This window comes from Aedes aegypti, chromosome 2 (genome assembly GCF_002204515.2).
Source record: "Aedes aegypti strain LVP_AGWG chromosome 2, AaegL5.0 Primary Assembly, whole genome shotgun sequence".
Classification (NCBI taxonomy): Eukaryota; Metazoa; Arthropoda; class Insecta; order Diptera; family Culicidae; genus Aedes; species Aedes aegypti.
In genome coordinates this window covers 153,971,802-153,998,048 of record NC_035108.1, presented here as the reverse complement: position 1 = coordinate 153,998,048, position 26,247 = coordinate 153,971,802, and the positions used below count along the sequence as shown (strand labels likewise).

Here is a 26,247-nt window from a genome sequence, read left to right as displayed (position 1 = left end):
CATTCTCAACACACAGATTCGGTCGCTTACCGGTTTCCACCGAATAATTTGCTTCATCTGCTTCCCAATCACTATGAAGCCAACTACACGTTCTGCTCTGTCGCCACCGCTGTAGTAGATGTGGTACTTGAATGAAGTGTTGGCGATGGGGTCCACCGCTCGGAATGCGCGTTCTCCGGTTCTCGGCCAGCGTATTTCCTGGATAGCTGCCACGTTCACGACATTCCGCAGTTCACGAGCCAGGAGCCCAACACGCGCGGGTTCATTCAAAGTTCTCACGTTCCAAGATCCAACTTTCCAATCGTTGTCCTTTATTCGTTGCCGGGTCTGTTGCCGTAAAATCAATCCGTTTGCTCTACTTTTGCCTTTCTTGGTTGGTGAAGAGTCTTCGATAGGCCACCTAACCAGGGTTGCGCTACCTACATCGTGCTAGAGGGGCTGCCTCCTCGATGCTGACACGATACAGCATCGTCCGCTTGTTCTTTACATGATGACCACGGTCATAGCCATCACAACCATCCACCTTTATCAGGACTTTGGACCTGTAGCTCTGGTTCTCAATAGTTTCAAGTTCTTTCGGACATGCTACTATGGTGAGCCGTCATGCGCTAGCGGTGTTAACGGCTGAGTCTTCTTAACGAGGATAAAAAATAGCATAAGTGAACGACTTATCGACTTCTAGTGAAGAAGTTAGTTCCAGCATGGAAGAATTCCTTTTCGTTGCCATTTATTTCCTTCAAAGTTGGAATCAACGTACGCCTGAAACGCGCTTCTTCCGTCTACATGGCCTCGTGGATTTCACTTCAGGAAATTTCGTAATAATTGTTGGGAACCGCTGGAGTTCGCATCGTAACGGATAAATGTATTCTGTTTGGATCAAACTCTATGTTGTAGTTTGCAGTAAGTTTGAGTATTGTTTATCTGCGCTTGTCCATTGAATGAATTTGTATTTGTTGTCATTCCAATAGTGATAATTCGTTATTATTGTAGCTGATTAGTAAGAATTCAATTTATCCTATGGTGTCCGTTGAATTTTGTAGTAATAAATAAATAAAGATTGATGTCGACCAAATAATTAAATAATGGCGCCTCCTAGCAGTAGAATGTTGAACATATTAGATATCCAGCGTCTAGTCCTTTGATTACCGAACTATTTTACTGAAAAAGCACCAGCCTTCTGTCGAATTTGCATTGACAGAAATTAGGGCTTAACTTTCAATGCTCACTAGCGCCTCTTAGTGATGAAATATAGGGCGTATCGAGCATAGAGCACAAGTTCCTTATCCCAACAAACAACTTTGCAGAAAACACTAGCTTTGTAGCAGTTCTAAATCTTGAGATATATTTGTTTGAAATATTTGTAGCTCACTAGCGCCTTTTTGTTGTGGAATTTTGAACAACACTCTTCGGAAATTTCAATCCGATTTTAAAATTACTTGACTACATCAAGGCAAAAAATTCACGACGTGATGCAAAAGATAATGATAATCTACTTTCACATATCATATACTCGTTAATGTGTGGAGCGCGTCTAAGAACAACTGTAATGATAATTGAAAACGATCATAGATTTTCGCGTTACAACACATATTGTTTAAAAAAAAATCAGTAAAAGAGACACTTGTCATGTAATCAGAGACATTTCACTATTCATGCACTGACTCTTAAAAATGTACATGTAAATTTATGTACCATATGATTTAAAATTAAGTCCTCTAGTAAACTTTACCATATTTGGGCATTTAATGTAAAATTAGGTTTCTAAAGGTTTCTTTTTTTCTCAATAATCGTTCCCCACGATGGGCCATTCTCTTTTTAAAGTTTATTATGTATTTTAGACGAACCTTCAGCCTTAGCCGACTGGTTGGAGTTCGTGGCTACGAAACAAAGCCATGCTTAAGGTGCCTGGGTTCGATTCCCGGTCGGTGTAGGATCTTTTCGTAATGGAAATTTCCTTGACTTCCCTGGGCATAGAGTATCGTCGTACCTGCCACACGATATACGAATGCGAATATGGCAACATTGGCAAAGAAAGCTCTCAGTCAATAACTGTGGAAGTGCTCGTAAGAACACTAAGCTGAGAAGCAGGCTCTGTCCTAGTGAGGACGTAATGCCAAGAAGTAGAAGAAGAATAAGAAGAAGAAGAATAAGAAGTATTTCAATAACACTTAATCATTTTTTTTCTCGACCGCAGAAAAATATAAAAATCGTTTAAATTTTGAGAAGTTATCGCGATTTGAATTTAGGACCAAAATGATTCCAAAGCACGGAGCGTAACTTTTTTTTGCACATGTAGTAGGACACATACAACACTGGTCTAAGCAAGAAGGGAAAATTGTTTTGGAATGATCATTGACATTGAGACACATTTTAAAAGTAGGTAATGCAAAAAAACTATTAGTCCCAGTTCAACGACCCACCACATTTCACATTCATTGACCATCCCCAGTCAATGCTGCCTATCGATGATACGTCAGATGCAAGGATGAACACCGCAGAGAGCGAGTGATTGAGACATTTCAATCGGCAACGACGCATGCCCCTTTTTGAGAGGGGGTTGTTTTTCCTTCAGCGATGCCAGCACCACCCAACGGTCGGTTTGCGAAAATTCGGTGGTTGCCGCACTCGGAAGGAAAATTCTGCCGAACGAACAACGTTTACCCCAACCGTTGGCCGGACGAAAATTCAGTTCGCTGCGGATTTTCATATGGGAAACACATTTCACTTCACTAGTGGTCCGTTCGTCATCCCGGGGTGTGCTGGGGGTCCGTTTTTTTCCTTGGCATATACTCCTGTGTGCTAGATATTTTATTTTCTTCGAGGACAAGCAGGAGGAAGGTGCAAGGGATTCGAGCGGTGCATAGCCGAAGATTAAGGAAGGGGGTTTCGGGTGCTTAGAAGTGAGTGCAATTTGGCCCTAGCTGGTCCTAAAATGGTGAAGATGGTAGTTGGAAAGTGAGAATTTGCTGCAACTTCGTGGGTCTTTGTGAGAGTCTGAGGCTCCGAGTGATAATCCTGGAGTGAAAAAACTCGGATTGGGTAATAACGTTTGAGTGCACGAGTGGCGACGAAATCGGTTACGTGTTCGAAGAAAAATTTGAAAACCTGTCGAAATTTTATCCTTACTTGGATTTCTTGTTGAAGCGAATACAGTTGGAATTGGAGAGCGGTGGCGAAGAAAGGAAAAGTGTCGAAAGAAAATTAACGGTAATCTGAAGCTGCAGTTATAAGAAGTGCGGATACAGTTATTTGATTTTTTCCTTTTGGAGATATTTTCTAGAAGCTACTGCAATAGTCACTGGTAGAGGTGAAATCGATACTAGTAAAAGTTCGGAATTCTTTCAACCTAAAAAAAATCATCAGTGAATAAAGGCAGGCAGTAAAAAGTTATCGTTATTCAATGATCGTTATTGTGGAAGTTTGAATGGAACAGGGAAGATCATAAAAACCTATGCGTTGAAATGTGAAAAAAGGGCAGACTCAGATGTAAAAGTCGAATCTATAGTTGGATTGTACGTTAGCGAAAAATATCATAAAACGCTACGCATCGCCGACGGGGACGTGAAAAGGGGCGACGAAGCTTGCGAAAATTTGGTGAAATAAAGTATCGTAAAAAATAGCCACGCTGCACGACGACGACGACATCACAACTCGCAGATCTTGCCTAGACACCATTTCCTGTGGCAAACCAACGGCGGCGGCAACGACGACGAAGACGACGGCCAAGACAAGAACGGCGAATTATATATAATTTCTGTTGTAACTTCTCGCGTGGCACTCGGCGGAAGTAAAGATTTCTAGTGTAGAGTGGTGACTATAGCGAAAAAAAGTGGAACTCAGCTACAGCATCTACTGCAGGTACCTATCATCATCAACGCCAGAGCAGCGACATAATTAACAGCCGCAATTGAGAGCGCGACGACTTTGAGCCGAATTTTTCCTGAGGTATAGTAATGAAAATTGAGAGCAAGTGTTGTTTTATTTTAGGGACGATCTTGTAGATATGTAATTAGAATGCAGAATTGCTCAATGTGCGCGATAGCACTTGGGGAGCAGATGAATGTGTAATATAAAAGTGTCACTGTCATTGGGTAAGAATGCAAGGAGTTGTTGAAAAACACATGTAGTTTGGATAAAAAAATGAATCAACCCGAAAGGGGTATAAGTATAAGAGCTATCAAAAATATTAATGGATAATCTCATCATTTGTGTCGCAGGTTAAGAGTAAAACCCTTTTAATTTTTTGCGCCTTTGGTTTTAAATTCCCATGGGGTTTCTTCACATTTTCGGTAACAGTATGACCCATGATTGTTTGGACTTACACAGCTTGAACGAAACGTGTAAATTTCTGAGGTATATAAAGCACATAATTGGAGCGTGGAATATCATGGATATTTATGTTATGTCATGTAAACTTCAATTATATATCATGAATTCCAGCAGGATTATGAATGGTTACATGACATATAAGACGTTTTTACATGATTTCAGACTTAAATTTACATGACGTCATGTTTACATCGCATAAACGAAGTTTACATGACGTGTAATTTTCATTATTTTTAACAGTGTAGCTTTTCGAATTGACCGGTTTTTTCTGGACTTTACATCCCCACAGGGACAGATCCTGCTTCACAGCTTAGTGTTCTCCAGACCATTTTTCCATACACAGTTAAAAATTATGAAGATTACACGTCATGTAAACTTAATTTATGCGATGTAGACATGACGTCATGTAAATTTAAGTCTGAAATCATGTAAAAATGTTGATAATAAATCTTCGAGCTGTTTAGTAGAATACCTATAAGTAGATGAAAAAAACCGAATTTAGTACTATACCATTTAATTCCACTAGAGTTTGTATCCTTTGACAGATACGCGTATTTCGACCTCAACTGTAAGGCCGTCTTCAGTGTCGTGTACTAGTCGAGTCTAGTACACGACACTGAAGACGGCCTTACAGTTGAGGTCGAAATACGCGTATCTGTCAAAGGATACAAACTCTAGTGGAATTAAATGGTATAGTACTAAATTCGGTTTTTTTCATCTACATGTAAAAATGTGTTATATGTCATGTAACCGCAGAGGATCCTGCTGGATTACATCACATATAATTGAAGTTTACATGACATATCATGTAATTATCCATGATACTCCACGCTCCAATTATGTGCATTATATGTCTCAGAAATTTACACGTTTCGTTCGAACTGTGTAGTTATCAACTGAGAGCCATCTTTGTCAAGCGACCATTTTTGAAATTTTTTGAAGGGATTGAACCAACACTCCTCAGCATGGTCGTGCTGAATAGCTGTGCGTTTACCCCTTCAGCTATCTGGGCCCCATGATCAGATTCTAATTTATCACTTCATCCTTACAAGTGAGGAATTGGAAGCATAAAGTTTGTTCCACTTATTTGTTTTTTTTTTCATTGACTGAGCCGCCTATGGTTACCATAATTGCTCAAAGTAGAAAGAGTACATTTCCTTAATTCTAAAAAAGAGTACACTTAAAATTGAAATATAAAAAAAACTTGTTCATTAAAAGTTTCTGTTCTGTTTCTTATGTTTCGATGGATGTTGAATCTATATGAATCGATTTACGCAACCGATATTGTTTTTACAATGAGTTATCTTCACATGTAGATATCATGATTTACTTAATCTCCAATTAATTTGTGTAAACAATTAGTTGCTTATAAAAGTTGTTTGAATCAAAGGCGATTAATTTCTAGCATTAATCATGAAAACATATTGCTTGTGTGAACAAACACAAGCACTTATGTAACAAAACAAGGTATAGTTTAAAACTACAATTTGAACTTTAACACTTCACTTTTGCAAAAAAAAATTAAATACTAAAATCACTAGCAAGGTCGCAGACGAAATAGGCCTATCTGTCAAGATAAGCAACACATATTAGAGTTTGAAGGTATTAGCTCGCCTTGCTAGTGATTTTAGTATTTAATTTTTTTTTGCAAAAGTGAAGTGTTAAACTTCAATTTGTAGTTTTAAACGTACTCTAATAATCCCTCTCCTAAATTTAATATAAAAAGTGTAAGGTATAGTTATTAAAACATGAATCAACTAATGACTTTCCAAAAATGTGAAGGATGTAAGCTTATTATCGCATTTTCAGAACTAAATATCAAAGCCTTATCGAATTTATTCAGCAAATTATATATACTCATAGCCAATATTCTTGAAATTCTCTTGAGAATTCATTTGTTATCTGGCACTATAAGGATGATAAGTAGTTTATACTGAATCCAAAATATCAGTTAAAAATAGTTGCCTGGCCAAGTTATTAGCTAAAAAGAAAATCAATGAAGAGAAATCGATCATTGCAGTTATGTCCTTATGATACTGAACGCGAGAATTCTCTTCAATCTCATGTACCTCAGGTTTCTGCTAAGCGTGTCTTCAGCAAAGTTATTCAGCAGATCGAAAGCTGACAAGCAGATCAGGGACGGCGAAAAATATAATGCTAGGTGGCTCCAGTTTGTCTTCAATAAAGTTGTTCACAGCGTTGCGTAAATCTCGGATTATCATTTTTTATGCTCGAGATCTTTCACGCTTGAGTTGTACCTTACGCAGTTCAACAGCTACAATACTCGCATAACTTATGATCTCGCCCTAAAAGCCATTGGTAACCATGTGTGTATATCGTTGTTTCTTAGAATTTGAATGAATTTACAAGTTATTAAACAACGCTCTGGAGAAGAAAGGATTATTCTTTACCTGCCCGTGATGTTGGTTTGGATGCTTATTCTTTCATTTGCTCAGAAACAACGAGCTACACACGTGGTTACCAATGGTTTTTTAGGGCGTTATCCCAAATTATGCGAGAATACATGAGTAGGATCTTTAATTTGACTCATTAACTTTTTTTCACCGTTGCTTTCACCCGAAGCCTTATTCTTCATTCTCCTGCAAGAAGTATTACGAACCTTTCTCATGTAAACAATTACATTGGGTTTTGCCAAACTTCCGATGCCTTTATGGTTGAAACATTTTTTACGACATGAGCGCGAGCAAGTGATTTTGCATCAAAATATCTTTCGTGAGTATTTCGAATCAGATTTCCAATGATGTTGCTCTTGTGGGAGAACCTAATGATTGACATTTGTGTATTATTCTGCCAACACTGGTTGTTCAATAGATCAAAGGCCATATGAGATGGAAAACTACTACTGCGATATATGGTGCTAGTAACAAATTGTCCCAAATCTTCTGTATCTGAAGATCCTGAACAGCTAACATATTGGTGTCTTTACCAAACAGTTAAAAGCCCCAAATGTTCCGATGGTTATAAATTTGATCCAAATTTTGTTCACCAGATGTCACTAGTGATATTTTCAGAGAACTTATCTAGGCTGGGGCCCAGATAGCCGTAGCGGTAAACGCTCAGCTATTCAGCAAGACCAAGCTGAGGGTCGTGGGTTCGAATCCCACCGGTCGAGGATCTTTTCGGGTTGGAAATTTTCTCGACTTCCCAGGGCATAGAGTATCTTCGTACTTGCCACACGATATACGAATGCAAAAATGGTCATTGGCACAGTAAGCTCTCAGTTAATAACTGTGGAAGTGCTCATAATAACATTAAGCTGAGAAGCAGGTTCTGTCCCAGTGGGGACGCAATGCCAGAAAGAAGAAGAAGATCTAGTTCAAATACATGTTAGGCTAGAAGGTTATTTTTTCGGAAAATAATTTTGGATGGCTAAATCCTTCTGATAGGGATCAAATTACAGTCGCCTCTCCACATCTCGATATCGAAGGGACCATCGAGATAGGGAGAGATCGAGACAAAGAACAAATTTTTGATGAATACTAGATTGAAAAACACTCCGTTGCCAAGAAAGTAATACACAAACAGACGTCATTTTGCGCACCTAATTTGTTTTGAATCCCAAAACTCTGGTCTAGTAATCTTCGATATTGATCATATCGACATACGGAGAGAAGGGACTGCAGACTGCAATGCAGACTGAAGGGACTTATGAAATTATCGACATAGGGAGAGATATCGAGATGTAGAACATCGAGATGTGGAGAGTCGACTGTAGTTGAGTTTTGTTCGTTTAGTGGCACTGTCGTGTTTTCTATGAAGATTTCTATCCTAATATCCTCGTAGATGTTTTTTTAGATAACAGATCTTTCCTAAAGCAATCCAACCTAACAAAACACGTTTATTTTTTTTCTTAAATTTTAAGCTATTAAAAACTTTCATGAGTCGATGTTCCCACTCAACATCAACAACATTTATTTACTGATATTTTGTAAAAAATAGTTCAATGAATAATCGAAACGCAAAGGGTTACCTGTATCGAAAGATTAGATTCTCAAAGCGTATTGCTTCTATATATGCACATAAATCGGTAACAGTTATATGAAATAATTTTATATGACAAAATTCGTCTTATGAACTATTTAACGAAATTTGAAAAAAAAAGTATTTTCAATACCGGTTATGCATAATGGAGAAAAACCTAAAACTCTTTATAAAAAAGTTATTACTTTCGAGAAATTTGTATTGAAATTTCTTTCTCCCTTAAAAATGATATGATTTTAATTATTCATCCCAATTATTGGTATTACTGTAGCCATCAGTACCATTCTAAAAAATATTAGAAATGTATCATTATCATAGGATAGCAAAAATTCTACTATCGCAGCCTAGATGTTTATATTGTAGACAAAAACCTTCCAGTGGATTAATTCTCAATCAGATTTTCCACCGCCAGATACACTCCCGTTCAAAAGTTTGGGTTCACCCCCTAAAAAACATACAAAAGTGTTCAATCCATATCTCTGAGATTACACGTCCAATTGAAACTCTCTAAGCCGCATTCAAAATTCAAAATTTTTTTTTGGAAAATCACATAGAACAAAGAATAACTATTTGTCTTTCGAATGAGACTTAGAAAGTTTCAATTGGTTGTTTAATCACAAAGATATGGACTGAACATTTTTGTTTGTTTTTTAGGGGGTGAACCCAAAGTTATGCACGGGAGTTTATGTAGTGCCCATTTGATTTAAACAACATGCCAAAAATCTTCATGGTGCTCAAAGGAAACGGTGTCAAACTAGTACATAAATTCCCATTCACATTTCAACCCCTATAGAAGGCTCATCAAGCAATATACAGCAGATAAAAAAAAAAATACTAGCAACACCTAGCTAATGAATTCTCAATCGGATACCTACCTTCATGCTTATCAGTATCTCGAGATATACCTCCCTATTCTTGTTTACAACGAATGCAACTTTCGATCGAATCCTTTTCGTTCGAATCCATGGACTATTTGATTTTGCTTGCGATAAAAGGTTTTCGATCGAAAGTCCATTCGAACGTGTTATTAGTCCCACCTGAGGAATAATTTTTTAATCAGATTTGTCACTGCCGATCCTTGATCCTTGATCTGTTGCACAACTTTCTTGGAAACCCTAACTCTCTTAAATACAACAGATCGAAAAAAAAAACGCTACAAGCGCCACCTGGGGGATAAATTTACAATCAGATAGTCCTTCAGCTGCTGTACAAGATTGCCGGAAACATCAAACTCTTCAAATAAAGAAGATTGAAGAAATTTTGTTACTACTTATCGCCATCTAGCAGATACACTTCCAATTAGGTTTGTTATTTCCAAATATCCCTTTATCTTGTTAACAACTTCTAGCCAACCTTTTAGCTCATCAGGATCTTGAAACATAGAAGATAGAAGAAAATTTGCTACTAGCGTCACCTAGCGGAAAAAATAATTAGTTTTGTCATTGCCAGATAGCCCTTGATCCGCTTAACAACTTTGGCGAAGACACGAACTTTCTAGCTCATCAGGATCCTGAGATATGGAATTGAAGCAATTTGTTATTAGCGCCACCTAGCGGAGAAGCCCTTGATCTGCTTAATAATTTTGCCGAAGACACCAACCTTCCAGCTTTTAATGATCTTGATATATAGAAAATTTAAGAAAATTTGTCACTAGCACTAGCTAACGGATAAATTCCCAATTAGGTTTGTTACTGCCAAACAGCCCTTGATATGCTGAACAACTTTGCCGAAGACACCAACCTTCTAGCCCGTCTGGGTCTTGATACATTATACCTTGGACAGACATCTGATACATGTATCATGGTACAAGTTGTCAAGAAAATTATTCCAAGGCTATATTGAATGAAGACAATTATCAGTATGGAATCCATTTCAAGATAATTGTACCATGGTACGTATATCACAAGTGTGTCATAAGTAATGATATATCCAATGAAATGATGATTTGGCCAATTTTGGTACCCCAAGACAATCCGGAATAACTTCGGAACCACTTGGACTAAATTCCCAAGTTTCCCAGACCATAAACTAGAAGAGTTGTTCGAGAGCTCTGAAAATTTCGACACAATCCATAGAGAAACAAAAAACTTATGCACATTCTAGTGTGTTTTTATGCATGTTGAAAATGTGTCGGTTGGATGAAGGTAAATCTTCGGGCTGTCGTCCTTTTGTACTTTGTACAAGAGTTGTGATTTATATGCCAATATTTTGCAACAAAGATATCTATCAGCACCAAACCAAAATAAGTATATTTCTCAAGAAACTTCTTAAGAACAGTGCTTAACAGTTTGTGTGTACAGTATGGTCCGTTATAATGCGATAAAATCAACTTATATATAATAATATATAGTAATAGCAAATTTTGCAGGTCGATAAACAACAAAACTTTTGAAACTATCACCGAGAATCGCCTTATGCACTCCCATAGTTTGTATTCCATGCGAAAAAGGTGTTGAATTAAGGATACAAAAGCGTATTGAAGGACTTAAACTTTAATCAACTTGTGGGGCAAATCGGCCACTCCTATTTCATAACACCAAAACAGTCGTTTGAATTCAAATTCTAGCAAACATAATGCCACGATGTAGTTTTATGTCAATCTGAACCTTATAAATGCACATTTTTCAAACTAGTAATATATACTATAATTGAACAATAACATCTGATCCAACGCCCTTATGTATGCAAGGTATATGCAAGCATGATTGCACATGCGCACGCTCACACTGCTAACGCTGAGCTGAGGTGGCGCGTTTTACCACGCAAAAATGAAAATGTAGCAAGCATTTTATAAAATAGATTTATTAACTCCAGAAAAAAGAAAATGGATGGCTGTTTCTACTATTTGATAGAAAACATGTTTGTCTATGAGATAATGATTAAAAAAAAGCTAATAATAATGTACTTCATAGCTAAAAACGCTTACTTCCTTAGAGGGCGCGTTTTGCCCCCAGTTCCCCTACTGAGTACACGCAGCCCAACATAAGCACGCTTGAAGTAGAGCGGTTCCACAGAAAATGACGACTTTTTTTTCCCAAATTTCATTTTTATATTTTTTGATTTGAATGAAATTTTGCACATGCTTTCTTTATGCCCAAAAATGCCTTTTTGCATCATCGGCTCGCCATTTTGACTCTAGCCTTACTTTTGAGAAGGGCCTAAGAAAAAAATCCTTAATAATTTTCAAAAAATTATAACTTAGAAACGGTTTGTCCGATCAGTTTGGTGCCTTCCGCAAAGTTTTAGGTTATTGTTGGGACTATCTGGAAAAAAATATACACTGTAAAAAAAATGTTGTAATTTTTTATATATCGAAAATAAAGCTTAAAAACCAATTTTCTCAAAAATCGTTTTTTTTTTAATTTTTATATGTTAAAGTAGACAAAAAATGAAGTCTTTTGCACAGTGGGTCAAGATGGAGAAATCATGAACAAAAAAGTTACGATTTTTTTTTAAAAAGGTTGATTTTTCAATATGGTTTAAATAAACTTTTTGAATGCTTTTCGACCCGATTTTATGAAAGTACGCAAAATTTTCAACAAAAAAGGTATATGAGAAAATTTTGCTAATTGCCACCGAAACATTTGAAAAGTTTATTATGACCATTTTCAACAAATTCACCTTTTTTTTTAAAAATCATAACTTTTTTGTCCATGATTTCTTCATCTTGACCCACTGTACAAAAGACTTCATTTTTTGTCTACTTCAACATATAAAAAAATAAAAAAAATCAAAAATACGATTTTTGAGAAAATTGATTTTTAAGCTTTATTTTCGATATATAAAAAATTACAACATTTTTTTACAGTGTATATTTTTTTCCAGATACATAGTCCCAACAATAACCTAAAACTTTGCGGAAGACACCAAACTGATCGGACGAACCGTTTCTAAGTTACATTATAATGACCGAAAATTGAAAATTATATCATAATTTTGTATTAAAATCGCTGTATCTTTATAACGGTAAAAGTTAGCCTGATTTTTTCGTATACCTTTTTTGTTGTAAATTTTGCATACTTTCATAAAATCGAGTTTAAAAATAATAAAAGTTTATTATGACCATTTTCAAAAATTCACCTATTTTCAAAAAATCATAACTTTTTTGTTCATGATTTCTCCATCTTGACCCACTGTGCAAAAGACTTCATTTTTTGTCTACTTTAACATATAAAAAAATAAAAAAAAAAATCAAAAATACGATTTTTGAGAAAATTGATTTTTAAGCTTTATTTTCGATATATAAAAAATACAACATTTTTTTTACAGTGTATATTTTTTTCCAGATAGTCCCAACAATAACCTAAAACTTTGCGGAAGGCACCAAACTGATCGGACAAACCGTTTCTAAGTTATAATTTTTTGAAAATTATTAAGGATTTTTTTTTCTTAGGCCCTTCTCAAAAGTAAGGCTAGAGTCAAAATGGCGAGCCGATGATGCAAAAAGGCATTTTTGGGCATAAAGAAAGCATGTGCAAAATTTCATCCAAATCAAAAAATATAAAAATGAAATTTGGGAAAAATGTCGTCATTTTCTGTGGAACCGCTCTCGTGAGCTGATTGCGCTACAATTTTCTGGTACCTTAAGTAATGCTTAGGTACAATTACAACATCAGGTATCAGAAGGCCGGCTCCAAAGGCACGTTCCCCACCAGTTGGGAGATTTGTGCCATCGCCATATTTGAGCCTATTTCATCATCTACCCGATGGGAGAGGAAAGGGAAGGGAAAGATGGGAGGAAATAGGAGTGGGGTCCCTTGAAGAGGGAAGATCGCATAAGCGAAATGAGAGCATGTAGCTCCATACCACAATGGGTTCGAACAGCGCCCTAAAAAGGGCACTGCAAAACGCATGAGCGTAAAGAGAGCCTATAGCTCATTACCACAGCGGGTTAAGAATAACAGGATGTCCTGAAGATTCAGGCTTCTGTATTCAGTTTCACTTAATAAGTGTTTACCAAGTAATTGGAATCGCATTTGCGCAAAAACTGGACAGTTACATATCAGGTGATACGAAGTTCCATAATCGGAGTCACAACTATCACACACAAATGAGTCAGCACGCTGAATATTTGCCATGTGATAGTTGAGTCGGCAGTGGCCTGTCAACGCTCTGACCAAGAGACTGCAATTCTGCTTTGACAGATTTGTTAAATACTTCGCCACCTTTGGAGATGGCTCAGTAATATACAATTTTGTTTGACGACACGACTCCAAACTATTCCAATATTGCTTGTGCTGAGTTGCCGCCCAAGAATTTATTTGAAGCTTCACCCAGCACTTCGAAATTGGAATAGCCGGCTCAGGGCCAATGAAGTCATGCGATGCTCCATCGCGAGCTAGCTCATCAGCCAATTCATTTCCAACGATGGAAGAATGGCCAGGTACCCATACAAGGTTTACAGAGTTGACTGAATTCAGTTCCTCAATTTGAGTTCGACATGCGATAACAAGCTTCGACCTTGAGTTGGCCGAAGCGAGAGCTTTTATAGCAGCTTGACTATCTGAACAGAAGTATATGACTTTACCCATTACGCGCTGTTGAAGTGCTGATTGCACTCCACACATAAGGGCAAATATTTCCGCCTGAAAAACGGTGCAGTTTCTACCAAGTGAGTAAAACTGATTCAGCCTTAGCTCACGAGAATATACTCCTGCACCAGCTCTACCTTCAAGAAGGGAGCCATCAGTGTAACATACTATATTGTTTGATATACTTCTTTCCAAATAGCCAGACGTCCACTCTTCCCGTGAAGGGAATTGTGTGGTAAATGTCCTGTAAGGAAAGTTACAAGCAATTGTGAGATCACTTGGAGCAAGGACAATTTTGTCCCAATTCACCAAAAGTGGAAACAACGAAGTGTGTGTAGATCTACGATTCACTGGATTTTTCTCCAGTAGATCCAGTACCCATAAACGGTAAGAGCAAGAAAGTGCTTCTTGTTTAAGATATATGTGTAGTGGCGCAACGTCGAAAAGGGCCTCGAGCGCTGCTGTGGGAGTTGTAGAGAACGCACCAGACATCGCCATCAAGCACATCCTTTGGAGATGGCCCAATTTTGATTGGATTGTTCTCACTTCGCCCTTTTGCCACCACACAAGACATCCATATGCCAATATTGGTCGAACAACTGTTGTGTAAATCCATTTGATATATTTGGGTTTGAGGCCCCAAGTTTTACCAAAGGTTCGCCGGCATTGACCGAAGGCCATACAAGCTTTTTTGACTCTGAAATCAATGTGAGCTGTCCATAAAAGTTTGGAATCTAGAATGACTCCGACATACTTTACTTGATCAGTCACATTAATCTCAGTGCCAAAAAGACGCAAAGGTCGAGTTCCATCGCGGTTTCGTCTTTCCGTAAAAAGAACAATAGATGTTTTATTCGGGTTAACCGAAAGGCCATATTGGCGACACCAACTCTCGACTACCTGAAGAGCACTTTGCATCAGGTCGAATAGGGTGCTTATGCACATACCAACTATCAGAGCTAGATAGTCGTCGGCAAATCCATAAGTTGGAAAACCGCAATTATTGAGTTGCCTCAATAGCGTATCTGCTACGAGATTCCACAAAAGTGGTGACAAGACTCCCCCTTGGGGGCATCCGCAAACACTCAATTTTCGAATCGCTGCTTGACGCAATGTCGAGAAGAGATGTCGGTTTTTGAGCATTTGATGAATCCAATTGGTAATCATTGTAGGTAGCCCATGGTTTCGTGCGGCTTCCAATATGGCATCGAAAGACACGTTATCAAAAGCACCCTCAATATCCAAGAAAACACCCAAGCAGGATTGCTTCTGAGCGAATGCTTTCTCGATATCGTATACAACTTTATGTAAAAGAGTCACAGTGGACTTTCCAGATTGGTAAGCATGTTGATTCACATGAAGAGGCATGTTTGCCAAATAAACATCACGGATGTGATGATCGATAATGCGTTCCAGACATTTCAGAAGAAAAGAGGTCAGACTGATTGGTCTAAAACTCTTCGCGTCCTCATACGACGCACGTCCTCCTTTTGGGATAAACTTTACAGTAATATCACGCCAGGATTTGGGAATGTACCCGGTAGCAAAACTGCTTACAAGTAGCTTTTTCAAAACATGTTTGATAGACTCAAATCCCTTTTGGAGCAGAACAGGATAAATCCCATCCGCTCCTGGAGATTTGAAAGGAGCAAAACTATTAAGTGCCCATTGAATCGATTCAGTAGTTACGATACTGCGAGCCGAGGCCAGAGACTCGTAACTACATGAAAAGACATTTGGTTCATCCGTAGATGCTATGTCCACACATCCGGGGAAGTGTGTATTGAATAAACATTCTAAAACTTCTTCATCGGAAGAAGTAAAGTCACCATTAGGTAAGCGAATTTCGTTCACTTCGTTTTTTTCTTAGGCCCTTCTCAAAAGTAAGGCTAGAGTCAAAATGGCGAGCCGATGATGCAAAAAGGCATTTTTGGGCATAAAGAAAGCATGTGCAAAATTTCATCCAAATCAAAAAATATAAAAATGAAATTTGGGAAAAATGTCGTCATTTTCTGTGGAACCGCTCTCGTGAGCTGATTGCGCTACAATTTTCTGGTACCTTAAGTAATGCTTAGGTACAATTACAACATACTATCAATGCCATGTGTACGAATAGCAAAATGTACCGATTTCAACAATTATTATTAGAGAGATTTAAAACTATAGAATCGCACTACATAAAAAATTGGTTTTGTTATTTTGTTGTTGAGTGAAATTTGATTTACCTAAATGTTGTTGAAAATCATGTTTTCTACCATTTATATAAACCACAGTATTTAAATGCAAATATTTTTTTTTTCAAACCAATAATTCAATGACCGACGCGCATAACAAACACGCCTTTCATAACGTACCAGCTTGTTGCAAGCCCGCATGACGATGATCTAAGTGAATATTTTCCTGCTCTTCACGAAGAGCAGACAGTGCGGATCGTACCGCTCACATTACCGAGCGATAGAAAATCACCCGATGATAGCGTCGGGAGAAACAGCGATTTGAAAATGAAACACTAACGGTTGTTCGTTCGTGTTCATTCGCAGATTCTGTTTTGATGCCTAGGAAAATGCCTCTTGCCCTGTGTTTCCGATCGCTGTCCAGCAACATTGCCTTTAGAAAGTATCTTGTACAACGAAGTTATTAAAACATTTGTGTTTTGAGTTGTTAAAAAAATAAATAAATAAATGCATAGGTTAATTGATTTTTTTTTATTTTTGAAATAAATATTAGAAGCTCTAGTTTAGTATCTCTTTAACTGTCATATTGTTTATGCGTTCAGCTTCCTTATTTCAGACTATTAATGTAAAGAATCACAGTATACGAATGTGACACTTATAACTTTAGAAAAAATATCTCTGAGTAATCTTAAAATAGTAAAACAGCCTGTGCCCCCATTGGAACGTAACGCTAAGAAAATCTTCGTGATGTTTCGTGGCCAAGGAAAGTAGATGAATGTTAAAGAGCTACCATAAAAAAAACACCGAATATAATTGTAATTGTAATTGTAATTTATTTAACGTACAATATCCTGTTAGTTATACAACAAGGAAAGTCGTTCAATTAGTGCGAACTTTTGCCCACAGTATGGGGCAAATGTTCGCTTTTTTCATGTCCTACTAAATATTACATTTCTTATAGTAAAAATAAAACTAGTGATACGTTTTGATGGTAATATGTTGAGGTTCAATGTGCCTTACAGGCCAGAGCCAAATGCTTTTAGTTCAATAGATATCTTCTGCAATACGTTAGGCACAAACCTTTGCCCCTTATAACTCCAAACAGAGGAGGTGCATGGTACACTACATGACGTAAACAGATGTCCCAAAACGTTTTGCTACGGCGTTAATTTCAGGCACTTCTATTTAGACCACCTTTTTTCTATCCCGTATCATATGGATAAAGTGTCAAAGAAAGTGTAACACACTGATGTATTATATTTTACGGGATGTCAGGATCAATTTGAATACTTGGGCGAGTGAAAAGGGATATCGTATCGGAAATTACTTTGGCAAATACTTTTCTGCAGACAAATCCTTCGAAACGAGACAATAGAACCAAGAATGAGGTGTAGTTTCGGACACAGAATAATGGAAAAGAAAGAGTTGGGTGCACTTAAGGGCAAAATAATGGTATATCAACGGAGTGCCCTATCTTCTTCTTCTTTCTGGCGTTAACGTCCCAAATGGGACAGAGCCTGCTACTCAGCTTAGTGTTCTAATAAGCACTTCCACAGTTATTAACTGAGAGCTTTCTTTGCCGATCGACCATTTTTGCATGTGTATATCGCGTGGCAGGTACGAAGATACTCTATGCCCTGGGAAGTCGAGAAAATTTCCATTACGAAAAGATCCTTGACCAGTGGGATTCGAACCCACGACCCTCAGCTTGGTCTGGCTGAATAGCTGCGCGTTTACCGCTACGGCTATCGGGGCCCTATGCGGATGGTGATAACCCATTGTGCACAGCATTGGTATCGCGCTTCTGTTATAATAATCCAGGTTTGATACCTTGAACGATTTGCTAGTGATTCTTTGAAGAACATGTAATGGAAGAATCCTGACGGTTGCTGGTGGAAAAATCCCTCCTAATCTTCAACAGTGTGGTATGAGCAGCAGACGTCGCGTCTTTTACGTTGTAACATTCACCCACCAGCACCTGGCTGATGTAATGGGATTAGTTCCAGGTGATAAATGTAAGTCTGCATCCATTTGCTACCGAAGTGGATAATCCTCTCCTACATAAGCTCAATTAGGGTTTCAAGTGCGGCTTTAGCTCGCTAATCGGTATCCGGAAACCAATTCCGGTTCTGCTCGTTGGGCATGATTTCCTCCTGTCTGTGGCTGTTGTTTTCAAAACGGGATCGGTTAAGTGGGGATACATTATTCAAGATTCAATTAAAATTAAATGAATATTTGAGACGGTGGAGAAAAGTCAAGTGCAGGCTCTGTAGGAAGGGAATATAGGGGTTTGTGCCACGAATGCATTCGAATGTTCATTTTATTATGAAGATGTGAAAATGTGTGATCGGTAATACATGTTGCAAAACAAATGGTGTTTTTTTTTATTTCATTTTGAAATTGATGTGATGTACAACAGGGTTCTTTATTTTACTAGGATACCTAGTCTCAAAATCTCATCTGTAGTTTGACAGGGATCATGAACTCGATTGTCCATTGAGATGGTCGCGTTTTACCGGAAATGCTTGAAATCAATTCACCTGTAAAAATTCTGAACTGCAATATAGTGTTAACAATGTGGTAATAATAATAAGTAGGGCCCAGATAGCCGTAGCGGTAAACGAGCAGCTATTCAGCAAGACCAAGCTGAGGGTCGTGGGTTCGAATCCCACCGGTCGAGGATCTTTTCGGGTTGATTTTTTCGACACCCAGGGCATAGAGTATCTTCGTACCAGCCACGCGATATACACATGCAAAAATGGTCGATCGGCAAAGAAAGCTCTCAGTTAATAACTGTGGAAGTGCTCTAAGAAGACTAAGATGAGAAGCAGGCTCTGTCCCAGTTGGGACGTAATGCCAGAGAGAAGAATGTGGTAATAAAAGCTTAATTTAGTTTTACCAAATTAGAATGATAGTGTTTTCTAACACAGAACACCTAGATATACGATAAGAATGTAATGTTTGGAATGATACTGATGAAAAATTAAAAACCACAAAAAATGGTTTAATCTTCTGATCTTCTGTCCTCGCATAAACAACCATTTCACTCTAACTCAAAAACTTCTCATTATTTTTCAACGACTTTCCTGCTTCAAACATGAGCCTCATTAGCAACGCATTTGCTAACATTTCTCAAGCTACCAGCGACGACGCAAAAAACCTCATTTCCAAGGAAAGCCATCATCGTCTGTCGTTCCGCAGGCAAAGCCCTCAACAACTTCCGAAACAATCACGTTGTCCGGTTTTGGTTGAAAATATGGCTACAGGATTAGACGTAATTGAAGATTTTATCTGCCACGATAATTTTACTGCCTACGGGGCGTGAGCTGATGAGGTGGATCTTCATTATTCATGGCGACAGACTGCAGAAACGGAAATTGTCCTCCGCGGATGCCGAACCGAATGATGGACTGTTTGTCTGTCTGTCTGTTTGCCACAGCCGCCTGATTGGCGGGATTCATAATGGATATATCACAGCGAACGGCTATTGTGGCAATTTTCGGCCCACTGTGTAATCAGAGACACGAACGCTGTCATTACTTGGAGAAGAGTGAAAAACAAGTCAAATCCTGTACACCTCCGATCGGAAGATTGAGGTCATCCTTAATGTTTGAATTAAAAAAAAAATCCATGTAAAAATCCAAATTGTGTGCATATCTCGAAAATATTTCGACTGTTTTCTGTGATTATAGATTCTTGATGTTACAACCTTTTTTAATAGTACTTGCTTCCCAGCTTAGTGTTTTAAAAGTAGTTTACTATTTTCTTACTCACAGTTTTTAGTCTTGAATTACCTATTCTGCACTTGATTCGCATGAATTTGCTTTACTGTTGCTTCTCGCATAATTGTTTCATGTATATAAGAAACCCCATTTGACATTGACTGACAGAATGTTTTTAAAATCGTTTACTAAAATTTTGTAAGTATCAAAATTTTAGTTTAATGTTAAAAAAGATCAAAATTTCTTAATCCTATTGAAGTGAACCAAAAACTCCAATCGAGAGTGTACATTTAGTAATGTTTACTTGGTACACACGAGCAACATGGGCAGTAATATACTGTTTTGGTTGATGGATCATTGAACTTCTCGAAATCAAGGCCAGGATATTCACCACGTACACTTGAACTAATCTTCAAGTTATGTAAGGCATATTTTTAAACTGCACTGGTTAGAGTGAGATTGTTAGGCAATTCGCGCAATCAAGTGCAGCTCAAAACTCTGAATAATGTTTTTTCATAATGAAAACACAAAACATTATCAAACAATCAAAATATCTCTATAAAAGGTCAAGTGTTCATTTGGGTCATGATCTAAATTTGATAATCGATATCACAATTAATTATTCTGAACTAGTTGTTACGATCTTGAACTACAAAATCATCACATCTTATTCTTCTAGGCATTGTCGTCCTCAGTGTGACAGACCCTGCTTCTCAGCTTAGTGTTCTTATGAGCACTTCCACAGTTACTAACTGAGAGCTTTCTTTGTCAAATTTTCCATTTTCGCATTCGTATATCGTGTGGCCGGTACGACGGTAATCTATGCCCAGGGAAGTCAAGAAAATTTCTATTACGAAAAGATCCTAATCCGACCGGGAATTGAACCCAGACAGCTTCAGCATGGCTTTGCTTTGTAGCCGCGGACTCTAACCACTCGGCTAAGGAAGGCCTTTTAGGTCTCATTACCCGTTAAAGGCATTTGATATGAAAATTACCTTTGAAAATTTAAGAAATATAAAAAAATATTCGTCTCTGTTAGTTAGCTCAGATATGAATGTGGCAACGATTGTGTTAATAACAAGCACACTTGCATGATGCAAGTTTGTCGTTTCATGTTTTCTGCAATTAGCAAAAACTGGGTGCATAAAGTTATCTAGTTCACGTTACAAAAGATTAAACGTTGCTATTCTGTTCTGCACAAGATTGATCTGAGCTATCCAGAAGACTAAAATAGAGTGTAATTCATAAATTCATAAACACAAAAAGTCTTCCATGCTACCACTCGTATTCGATGGAGCAGTCTATGCCGTGTCAGCTTTCCTTCCGACAAACAGTTAATTCAATTTCCACAACATGATAGTCACATGTCGTAGAGTGTCGGATAACGCGCTTCCATTACTTGCGGCTTCCTATCTTGCCCTGAATTTTCTGCCACAGTAAGGTCATCTGCGGAAACGAACCCTCAAGCTCCAAGCCATTCCAAGTTTCACGGGTCACCATCGCCGGGAGTGTGTTATATATAGACATGAACTTCAGTAGTAGTCCCGACTTGTAACTGGATGCCATGAAGACAAAACGCAACCGTAAGGTGGATGGGGGGTCGGGAAAATTGAGCATAGAAGCAGGAAAGCACCTTTATTTGCATTCACTCGAAGATCGGTTTACCATAACAAAAACAGACAGAGTGGCTACTACAGAACTCTCGAACCAGCACGAACAAGAGGGTGGGACGGGGTAAGATGTGGCGCATTAGGGGTGCATGGGGTGATATGCATTGTCGGGGCAAAACTCGGAGTACTTTGTAAATTTCTAAGGGGTATACAACTATTTTATCAAGTCAGAAGAAAATTTACTTGCTACCAAGTGAAATGAAAGGCAAATATGCAGCTGTGAAAGTATATTTACCAAGCTGTGTTTCAACAGAAACACCCAAACTTTCAAAAACTTTTTTTTCAAATGACGAAAAAAGTTGATGTTTTATACGCCTCTGAATGATGATAGCAACTGTACCACATGCTCCCTTCAATCGATCATTTCGATAAAAAAAAATAGTTTAGATCTTTTCAAATTAACAGTGACAAAATTGGCATAGAAATTCTTTGATTATATCCAAATTAAAAATTCGAACGGTTATCTGTCGGAAGAAAATTGTCTTGTATATTAGCATGTGTTCGCACATTAAAATAGTGCGAAGAGAGTATTGTGGCGCCATGTATACTTCAGTGCGGGCAATCTGACAGCATAGAAAAAATATGGCTTCTGAACATGGCTCCCTTCGGAATTGTGCGTTCTGCTCTTCCGGCAACCTCATCAAGATGTAGAAACCGTGGCCTATAAAAGGCGTTTGGTCATCGGTTCTCCCTCTCTTAGTCTACGGCATCGGCGACTATCATCACCGTCATCAACGTCAGCGAAGCAGAAGAATAACAAACCAATCAAACTTGTACCACCTACTGAAGGTGAATTTCTTTAATTCAAATAGTATGTAGTGATAAGTTAGAAGTTAAATAAAGTAGTGGAATTATAAGCTGAAACAGTGGAATGAAAGTATTTAAACTTACCTGTGCTGTGATGTTCCCTTAAGTTCCTGAAAAGAAGAAGAAAATAAGGAATTCGTACTTACCTGTGGCGCGAACTTTGTCCCCGTTGTGAGGTGTGGTGAAATTGAATTGAGCACAGATTTGATATTTCTACTCGAGTTATTAACAGCGTGATTATAATTTACCTGATGGTTATGATTATTAAGTAAGAAAAATAAGAACTGTTGGAGGAAATTCCGGTCATGAAAAACGTTACCGTTCATCAGCCTGGTACGAGCCTCAACGATTCGTTTGCGAGAAAGGCAATCCCAAACGTTCGACTTATAGTTGCCTCCGTTGTTTGCGCAACAACGTCCTTATCGTGAGAAAAACTTCCGCAAATCATGCATTTAGCATGCATGTGGCAATGTTTGATACCAAGACCTCACTTTTGACGTGGATGGCAATGAGTGAGGTTCTGGAAATTTCCTCCAGGTTTCTGGAAATGTTCCCATATCACACGGACATCGAACATAAGTCTTGTTTTTTCTTAAGCTTTGATATTATTCAGATCACTTTTGTTCAAGTATTCTAAATAATATTCTTGACTGGAAAAATCCTAGTAAATCATTCAAGACATTTTTGATCACCTCGAGTGAGTTATAGTCATTCGAAAGACCTTTCAAGACGACCTTGAAAACAGTTTTTTTGTCGTAAGTCATAATTTTGTAATTCTTCTCTTCAAGATTTTTGTGAAAAAATTCGCGTTCTTTAAAAGTTTTCGGCAAAACGCGCTTTGCGATTTGGAAGGAAACCTCGATTCCCCTAAAGGAGTTCAAGATCTCATGCCTAAACCCTCCAAATTCGGAACAACTGGCCACGATAAGCGGTACTCTTCTTTCCTCACTTGAATCAAAGAGCCTGGGCTTGAGGCTGCTTCGATTTGGTGTTCGGAAAATTTGTCATCAATATTAGCATTAACCATTCCGGAGAAACTTCCATTTTTGTCACGTTTAGTAATTCCAGAAATATCTCTAGGAATTTCTCCATGGACTCTTTCAGAGATTTTCCAAAGAATTCTTCCAAAGATTAGCAAGCAATTCCTCTAATAAAGTCTCTATAGTGATCTCTACAGCAATTCATCAGGGGTTTCCACTAGGTGTTTTAACATAGATTCCTCCAGGAATGTCTCGGGGGAGAACATGTGATCGCTAACATATTGTTTAAATCGGATCCGATAGGGCTCCAAGAGTACCTTCAGCAGTTCCTCCAGGAGCTCCGCCAGAAGTTCCTTTAGGGATGGATTCTATGGGGATTTTTTCCAAGGGATTCCTGCAGAAAAAAAAATGTACAGTGATTCCTTTAGAGATTTTGCAAGGAGTTTCTGTACAAATGTTCTCAATGATTCCTGCAGTCAAATCTTTACTATGATTCCTGTAGTAATTTCTCAAAGGATTCCCACGGGATCTTTTCTAGGAACTCTTTCAGGGATTTCTCCAAAGATTCTTTCAAAGATTCCTTCAGAGTTACCTCCTGATATCCATTTCAGACGAATTCCATCCAGAATGAGTCAAAAACAATAAAAGTCGTGCTCGATGATCTTCGATTTGGATTAAATTTTGTTCATGTTTTTGGTATGGTTAAATAAGTGTTTTCCATATAAAAATCGATAATTTTGACTAACGAATAAATTTTGAAAATGGCCCATAAGTTTTTGCATGCAAATTATTTGAAAAATTTTATATCCGAAACTGTTGATTTTAGAGAAAAATGTTCTATGATGAAGTTGTAGTGAACCGTTTGGACTACAAAGAATATACACTGAAAAAATATTTATGCTTTTTTTTATGAAAAATTCAAAAATAAAACTTAAATTTTAAATTACACAAAAACCCAATTATTATTATTCTTTCAATTTTCACCATAGAATCTTGAAATAGATGTCTGGGACAAACTTTCATGATGTAGACCTTTTTAATAAAACAAATTTTTCTCTAAGAATAACTGTTGATCGATTTTCAAAATTTTGATTTTTTGTCAAATTAAATGTGTTCTGATGATACAATAGGACCCTTGAAGTCATTCTTAAACATAATGAATATCATGATCACTTCTTTAAAAGTAACTATTTTCGAATTATATTAAGTTTTCGTCTGTCCGCCATGTGTTCCCGGAATACGTTTGTTTGTACCGTTACAGGTTGTCATGTCCACTCTACGGTTGACCTGCAGCAATAACGCGAAACACTGCATAACGCTGCTGGTCGTCAATGAGCATCCTCTAAATCCTATCCTATGTTTGGGCCTAAAAAATAAATGATTGAGTAAAAAAAAATATTGAGTTCAATGAAACAATATTAGTTAAATAATGAAATAGGCAATTTTCATTAGTTATTCGTGATTCTCTATCAATAAAAATAAGTTTGTGGAGATAAATATGGCATATACTCACGAAAACTTATTGTTTTTGATGGATAACCGCGAATTGCCTATTTTTTATTGGAGAAACAAATATTTTTTTGCATTGAACTAGATATAATTCCAAAATGGCTTCTTTTAGAGAATGATATTCATTATGGCTAAGAATGATTTCAAGATTCTTAGAACGTATGTATTCCGACAAAAAATCAAAATTTTGAAAATAGACCAAAAGCTGTTCTTATTTTTTTTATTAAGAATTTCTCCGTCATGAAACTTTGTCCCAAACATCTATTTCCTATCAAGATTCTATGACGAAAATAAAAAAAATATAATCAAAATAGGGGTTTTGGGTAAGTTAAAATTTAAGCTCAATTTTTGAATGTTTCATAAAAGAAAATTAATATTTTTACAGTTGCTTTTTTTTTGTGTCCAAACAGTTTGCTACAACTTTTTCATAGAACATTTGTTTCTTGAATCAACTGTTTCAGAGTCAGAATTAAAAAAAAAATGGATATATAAACTTATAGGCCATAGTTTCCCAAACTGTGGGTCGCGACCCCCAGGGGGGTCGTGAGCTGGTCTATGGTGGGTCGCGAAAAAATATCTTGATTTGTATTAATTTTCTTATATTTTTTTCTTACATTTTCAAATGTCTCATCAAATCTAGATAAATGGTTTGAAATCGTTCTCATTTATTTATTTCTGCATTTATTTCAGCGTTCCCGACAATCATTAGGTACTGATGATCAAGATACTTGATTTGGCATTTGAAATTTTCTTTCAGATGTCGATTTTTTTTGGTAAAAAACAAACCTTATTTCTCATATCGGAAAAGCTTTACTTGAATCTGGTGAGCTGTTTCACATCAACGTTACTAGACAAGGAGTTTTGGCAGATGTCGAAATTTACATACTACATTTCTGTGTCAAACTTCTGAAACATATACTCAACTTGGTCAAGAATGAAATTTGAATTATTTTTGTTCAAAGAGGTAAATCATAAATACTGGCAGTTCAGTGATTTTTAATTATAAAGAGATCTCTCAATGCTCAAATTTTTGACTCAGAAAAAATTGCTCAATTGTTTTGATTGTTATTGTTGATAAACCAAAAAAACGCACAAATAATTACATTCCAGTTGAGAAATCAAAAAACTTTTTTTCGTGATTCCTGAATTTCTATGTAAAATCCATTGATGGAGAGCCAGATCTTATTCTTGGCACTTTTGATTCCCTTAAATTTGGCCATAATATGCATCGTATTAAAGTGTTTCTAAACGATAATTTTCAGAAAATTGGTCCTAGAAAAACCGCCCATTCCAAAGTGCACAAGTAGCTCTGCACTATACTTCCATCAAAAAAGCGTTGTGGTGAAATATAATATTGCGAATTGAACAATATTGTTTGAACGAGAAGTGACATTGAAATGTTAGCAAAATCGTAAAGTCTGTCATAAACGCGCTTGGTGCATGTCCGTGATCAAATAATGTATCCGGCAAAGAATGTTTTAGTGGAAAACAAATCCCTAAATTTTGTTCATTTGGTGGGTCGC

General features: G+C 37.3%; 1 protein-coding gene across 27 annotated transcripts in view; it reads left to right on the top strand.

Annotated features, from left to right (window-relative positions):
• Positions 1-2,638: 2,638 nt before the first annotated feature.
• Positions 2,639-26,247, top strand: part of LOC5579421 (glutamate-gated chloride channel) — a 472,520-nt gene continuing 448,911 nt past the window's right edge. For all 27 annotated transcript variants that reach the window (XM_021842806.1, XM_021842827.1, XM_021842825.1 and 24 more), the window contains exon 1: positions 2,639-3,945. The gene's annotated coding sequence lies outside the window, so the exon portion shown is untranslated. The remainder of the gene's footprint in view (positions 3,946-26,247) is intronic.